Consider the following 7,453-nt stretch of genomic DNA (forward strand, 5'->3'; position numbering starts at 1 on the left):
ACCTGGGACGGAAGAAAACTACTCCAGCTCTATGTTAGGGATGGTGACAGATAAAAGACGTAAGGAACGAGGAGGAAAAAGGGCATTTCTGTACGGCAGGGTTTTTCATTTGTCTGTTCTATGGTAGGGGTGATGATCCTACCATTTAGCTGAAGACTGCACAAAACGGTGTCCTGATTTCTTTTTGTTAATACATCCTACTTTGTACCTTTAGCACTTTATTAAAACACGCTAACTTGTAAGAATCTCTCACGGAGACTGTAAAACCCATATTCCCAGCTCCTGTCCACCGAGCTCCAAAGGAAGGTCCCGAGAATGTATGTGTAACGAGCGCTCTTGAGCATTTCTTAGCAATCGGCAATCTCAGGAAATACTGAGGTAGGTTATATTGCCTTTGTCACGTAAAGAATCTTTTTTAAAAGGATCAGGAGTCGTGGGAGGAATCAAGGCTGCCGCTGCCACGACCAAATTATTTTTACCCTATCTATTTGTGGCTCAGCTGGTAAAGAATCCGCCTGAAATGCGGGAGACCTGGTTTCGATCCCTGGGTTGGGAAGATCCCCTGGAGAAGGGAAAGGCTACCCACTCCGGTATTCTGGCCTGGAGAATTCCATGGACTGTATAGTCCATGGGGTCCCAGAGTCGGACACGACTGAGCGACTTTCACTTTTTCATTTAAGCATGTCGCTTCTTGCCCCTCCCACTGCTACCATCTCTCCTGTACACTGTGGTAGTGACCTAACCTTTGGGGTGTGGGAAAGATTCCTAGTCAAATCTTTACTCCTCTGAATCTGCTTCCTATGGGCTTCTGTGGTGGATCAGCGGTAAAAAAAGACTACAATGCAGGAGATACAGGTTTGATCCCTGAGTGGGGAAGATACCCTAGAGAATGAAATGGCAACCCTCTGCAGTATTCTTGCATGGAGAATCCCATGGACAGAGGAGCCTGGTGGGCTACAGTCCATGCAATCACAAAGAGTCGGACATGACTGAGCACCTAAACCACCACCACCATCTTTCCATAATTAGTAAGGTAGCAAATGTCAGCTCCAAAGGACTATTGCTTTCATGTGATGGTAACAATTGAAGGGTTTCGTTTTCTTTTGTTTGCTGCATTGGAAATGTCTGCTCAAGTTTTGCCCTCCGTAAGTTTAAACCATGCGCCTGTTATACCGAGGTTCCTGAAAAGCTTGAGAAGCAAGGCCTGATGCTTAGTTCAAATCAGATTGGCTGAGGAACGAGGGGAGTGATTAAGAGGGTGACAAAGCTGTCATGTGGCATACTCATAACATTCTCAGGGTCAGGGGACTTTTAGGAACACAGAGGAGGTATAATGGAGACTGAGAAGGAACCCGAAGAAACATCTGATTATAATACAAGGTAGCTGGCACATAGTAAGGCCCTTTTTGTTGACTGAGTCTTATTCTTCTCCAAAATCCTGAGATAGGCTTGCCCAAGCATTGAAAAGAATGTAAAAAGAATTGGAGCCTGGATCTTTAGCCTACAGATTCTTCTCTGTGAAAGGCACCTAGGGACTCTGCTGAAAAGTCCAACTTCAGGTCTCGATCCTCAACTTTCAGGTCTGCCTCCTCCTACTCTCATTGCAAAGTAAATGAGAATATTAAGGACCGTGTCGTTATGTTTCCTAACTTCTTTTATTGCAAATTCGAACTCATCACGGTCAACTACAGACCACATTGGTAACAACACCTATCTTCACATTAGATGTAAGTAAGACCAGGGCCCTCCTGGAGGCAGAGACAGTCAAGAATCTGCCTGCAGTGCAGGAGACCCAGGTTCAATCTCTGGACCAGTTCCCTGAAGAAGTTCCCTGAAGAAGCAAATGGCTACCTACTCCAGTATTCTTGCCCGGAGAACTCCATTCTTGCCTGGAAAATTCTGATGGGTTCATGGGGTCGCAAAGAGTCGGACATGACTCAGCAACTAACAAAAACAAATCTTTTTTCATAACCAGAGAAAAACCATTTGACTTTTGAAAGATGCTTTTCATGGTCAAACTGACAACAGCTGCCAGTTGTGTATGTTGAGTGAGTTTCAACATAATTTCATGTGTTCTCATTTAATCTTTGCAGAAAACCTTGTAAGCTCTGTTCCATAAGCCATAAAGGGAAGAAGTCAGGTTGAGGGGGGGTTCAAGTTCTCCAAGCTAGTTGGCTCCTGGCAGAAAGAATTATCGCCCCGGTTTCTCACACTTTAGTCTCAGAAACTCACTGAAACTAGCTGGCCTTCAAAGAAAAAAAAAAAAATTGGTCCTTCCCTACTCTTCCCAAACCAACAATGCTGACACTAGTGTCCTGCACAGCCTAAGATTTAGGGGTCAGACTCACAAAGTGTTTCCTTCTCCAATTAAACTGAACAGTAATAACAAAAATCTTGTGCTAGCCCTTTAGACTCGACTCCCCTCAAGGTAAATGTAGCTAAGATTGGAACAACACCCAGATCTAACAAGAAAACCCAATCTTAAAAATCAACTCCTTAAGTAACTGACTTGTGATAGATTTTACCATACATAATCTCACAAAAGCATCAGGGGACTGATTAAAGGGAACACTGAAATGCACTATGGTAAAAATGGGTCACACCAGAGATAACAGCTAAGAACCCAGATTCAGAAGTCCAACAGCCAGGTCTTCAGATCTTAGCCCTGCCCTCTGAGTAACCCTGGGAATTTATTCTTCAGGACCTGTTCTCTCATCTGTAAAATGAGGGTGATAAGATAGTACTTACCACATATTGACAATTAAATTTATTGTATATAGTATACCTACAACAGTGCTGCATACATGGTGAGCCCTATCATTGCTATTGTTTAGTTACCAAGTCATGTCAGAATCTTTTGTGACCCCACAGACTGTAGGCAGACTCCTCTGTCCATGGAATTTCCCAGGCAAGAATACCGGAGTGGGTAGCCATTTCCCTCTCCAGATCTTCCCAGCCCAGGGATCGAAGCTGAGTGTCCAGAGTGCAAGCCGATTCTTTACCAATGATCCACCTAGGAAGCTTGAGCTCTATTATTATGACACATGAACTCTGTTAAGACCTGCATCTAATAGAAGTACCTGGAACATAACCAGCTGAGGTCTGTTGGATGAATTAAATAACTAAGCCCCTATTGTCAAAACATTATTTTAGGAGGAAAAAAATGTGTCTAAGGAAACCGAGTATAAAATAGGACAAGGGCCAAAACTCACCATAGCCTAAGAACAGTTGAAAAAGCTTTGAATCAAGTCTAATTCCAGCTCTATTTAACTCAACCTGTTCCAGCTTCCACACATCAGGGTCCATTCAATCTCCATCCAACTTTGATAGTTGAAGATGACTGCTTACAGTCATCTTACAGTTCCTTCAAAGATATCCTCCATTGTAAACAGACATTATACTTTTGGGAATCAGTTTTGTAAGCCTGCGTGGGTGAATCAATGCACTAGCCTCCTAAAACTGCAAAGCCAGAAAAAAACCTCTGGCCTTTTTGATGACCGTAAAGAGTAGTCCCAGAGCTTCCTATGTGAAATATCAGGACTAAAAGTCTATTAAAAGGAAGGATTTTTCTACTCTAAGAAGTTATGTGATTTATTACCCAAAACAATAATGTGGAAAAAAAAAGTGATGATGATGACTTTCAAAATTCTAACTACTGCTTCTTTCTGAAGCAATATATACTTGCTTTATAAAGGTGGGGGTAAGGGAGAATAAACAAACAATAAAGAGTGGGGGGGAATACCTGTAACCCCATGATTGATTTGGTAAAGATCCAACTCCCTAATTCAGTAATACTGTTTCCTTAGCTAGGTAAGAAAAGCTAAATTTCACATTTGTTTTAAAACTGGACAGTAGAGAATTATCATTCATACCTGTTTTAAGGGCATTAGTCCCAAAGTCTGTCAACACACTAGGTTGGCAAGACACAGAGGACAGAGACTAGTGGAAATAAAAACTAGTACATCCCCTGAATGGGGCAAAGTGGCAATTCCCAGAGTAAGTGCAAAGGCATTTACTCTTTGACCCAGTTATGTTTCTGTGAATTGCTGCACGTGGACGTAATGATCCATTGGAGTGATGTTTATAAAAGCAAAAAGTTTATATTTGTTTTTTCAATAAGAGAACACTATAAAAGATAAGTAATTGATATTAAGAGTGATGGTAGTGGAAGAGTGGTAAGTCGGTCATGGGTGAATAATGGGGCTTACATATGAAAAAAATCAAATTACTGGGAAAATAAATGGAATTTAGAAAAAACGTGGTGACTTTCCTTGCCCACATTCTAACTGCTAAACTGCTCAAACACAGCAAGTTTCCAACAAGAAATGATTTTCATCACCACCATTCATGTGCCACATACCTCAGCCCTTAAGTTATTGATGATTCCAGAAAAAGTAGGAATGATACAAATTTTTAACTCTTAAGGGTGAGGAGAGCTAGCAGTTTCATAAATTGGCTAGTGGTAAGACGATTTATTTTTCCTTAGGGGATTATATAAGTAGAAAAAGGAGTCATCTAATTCATGTATTGGGTAATAGTAGAAAATATGGACTCTCTTAAAACGTAGAAACAAGATAGTACATTATGTAATACAGACTACAAAACTGAAGGCTGTAGATTATGTGAGAGCTGGTTGGAGACATACTATAATTAGCAATCTGTTGATGTTCTACTCCCCCAGTTCAAAAGGGAGCATAATTTCCTTGGGGGATTTCCCCCTCCCTTACTACTTTAAAGGAAGTATTTTCTAACTGCCCAGGTTTCTCCAAGCTCTAGATAAATTCCAGCAGAACCCTAGCAACACAGCAGTTATAAAGTATTAAACATTGACTCTAAACATGCGCCCCCAAATTGGCAGTATATATGTGGTTTATATTTTTCCACATTGTATACCAGAATATATTTTTTTGCAGTCTGGGAGAAATGCTTGAAAATTTTTAATGGCTTTCAAAGCCCATGTGGCTACAGCATTTCCTTCAGACAAAATGTAAGCTATTATGTCATTCTGTAAAATGTCTGTGATCTCTAGCCCTTAACTACGTTAAAATTTAAGTTACGAAATGTAAACATTTCCGTGGTTTTAGGATTATTTTAGGAGGAACACACAACACTTAACATAATCACTGGGACTCTAGTACCAGTGGGCATTTTCTTCTCTTCCCTGCCTTCTGTCTCACCACCATCCACATCTCTAGGCTGCTAGAACCAGAGCTCGTTAGTGGGAGAAATGATACTAGAAATCCTCTACTCTTCATAAGGGAAAACTACAGAGCCAAAGGGGGTTCCGCAACTCACCAGTCACACAACTGTTAACAGCAAAGAAAAGAATTCATTCTCTTAAACACCCATCCAGCACTCTTGATGGAACCAAGCTAAGGAAGCATTTTAAGGTGACAGTTTTTTCCCACCACAATCCTTTGATGAATGCAAGACCTGCAAGTCCCAGTAAAATAAGGCTAAGGTGTCTTCTCCTTCCCAATTCCTGCTAGGAAATCTATATTACCTAAATCACCAGCTACCTTGGGATTTTAAAATAGAATTACCTTACGGAAGAGACAGCTTGTTAATGAAATGGAATAATGAATGACTTTGGCTGCTGTTCAGATTAAGGAACTCTTGCCTGGAGAATCCCAGGGATGGCGGGGCCTGGTGGGCTGCCGTCTATCGGGTCGCACCGAGTCGGACACGACTGAAGCGACTTAGCAGCAGCAGCAGTACATCAATGACTCGTTTTCCTAAGAACATTCAAGATGCAGCCATTACAAAAGTACCTATTTTTATTAGGAACTGAATTTTAAACAGAAATGGTGTGGAAGATATTTACTAATCAACAGGAAGCACCTGCCGTGGGTCGCGTGTTTATAGAACTGCAAACTGAAGGGAAATCGGGCAAGCCTAGTGTTTGCTTTAACGGTCTTCCTTTTCAAGTATCTTCACTGATGTACATGTTACTGAAGGTACCACCTTTAAAGTTTGGAACAAGATGAAAATATTTCACATACTGAACATAGTGGTTCCCCCAATGACACATTTCTAGAGAAAAGCATTCAGCCAATTGGGCTTCCCAGGTGGCGCTGGTGGTAAAGAACCCACCTGCCAATGCAGGTAGACCTAATAGATGTGGGTTCGATCTCTGGATCCGGAAGATCCCCTGGAGGAGGGCAAGACAACCCGCCGCAGTATTCTTGCGTGGAGAATCCCAGGGACAGAGGAGCCTGCTGGGCTACAGTCCATAGGATAGCACAGAGTCGGACACGACTGAAGCGACTTAGCACACACGCACACACATTCAGCCAACTGGACGTTACAGATATGGTTCCAGCTACAGTAAAAATAATGCTCCAGTTCTCAATCCTCCAGTGCCCGAAAAGGTTGAATTATAATACCAAAGCAACATTTCAGTGTGACTGGATCCTACAGGAAAAGAATACACAAGGCAATTAGTTCCTTAGTCAAAAACAATAAACACAAAAGCAGACAGAGTCCAATTCATCCAATTTACTTGACAGAATCAAAGGGACTAATTTTAGAAGTCTCAACTTTTGAAAGCAAATATAGACTTAGAACGGAGGGTAGAGTAAGCTAAATTTATATCCTCTCCCCACCCTGTTCCTAAAACACTCCTTCAAAATACCACTTTAGTAGGAAGCTGCTGAGGACCAAATTGATGGCTTGACTATATGGCTCCACCAATTCAATAAAAAACTTAAACCTGATATCCAGTTACTTCTATCCTAGAAATGTAAAAACACACATGTAACTGACCAACACTGTTTGGTTGTACAGAGTGACAGTGTGAATACTGAAGAAAAGCCAAGTTGAACTTCTCTGAAAAAATACATAAAATCATTTCTCCAATAGCTTTCATGGAATAAATGTTCCCTTTCACAGTGTGAAAGATAATATACTAAACAAAACAGATCAAATGCTTTACTTTAGAAGTGTGCTTCTTTGGGAAAACCACCATGTTTGATACTTTAATTAATCTTTTCATTCTGGAACTGAAGTCAGTAAGGAGACATGTCTTGTAATTTCAGTTTATTAATAGTTTTGTTATGATTTTAAAAACTGGATTACAAAATGCTTAACTAGCTCTTGCCACTTATTTTCAAAAAGTCCTAAATTTGGTGTTATTATGACAGTTTACAAGATCTTCTCGACTTAGGGATCAAACCTAAGTCTCCGCATTGGGAGTGGATTCTTTACCACTGAGCCACCAGGAAAGCCCAGTACAAGTAATATCATTGCCTCCATCCCACCCACAAATCGCAGTGTCAGTCCTGTGAATATTTAAGTGCTTGTTTCAATTTTAACTGGCCCACAGACCTACTTCTTTGAGAGCTGAGCTGATTCCCTTCTAGCACATGGTCTATAGACTGTGTTCATGGTACCTTTCCACCCCCTTTCCAATGTGTCAGCACCTTCCATCATGATGCATATTTTAAGTTCAAAC

The sequence above is a fragment of the Giraffa tippelskirchi genome, chromosome 9, assembly GCF_054371585.1.
Source record: "Giraffa tippelskirchi isolate mGirTip1 chromosome 9, T2T-mGirTip1v1.2.pri, whole genome shotgun sequence".
NCBI classification, from domain to species: domain Eukaryota; kingdom Metazoa; phylum Chordata; class Mammalia; order Artiodactyla; family Giraffidae; genus Giraffa; species Giraffa tippelskirchi.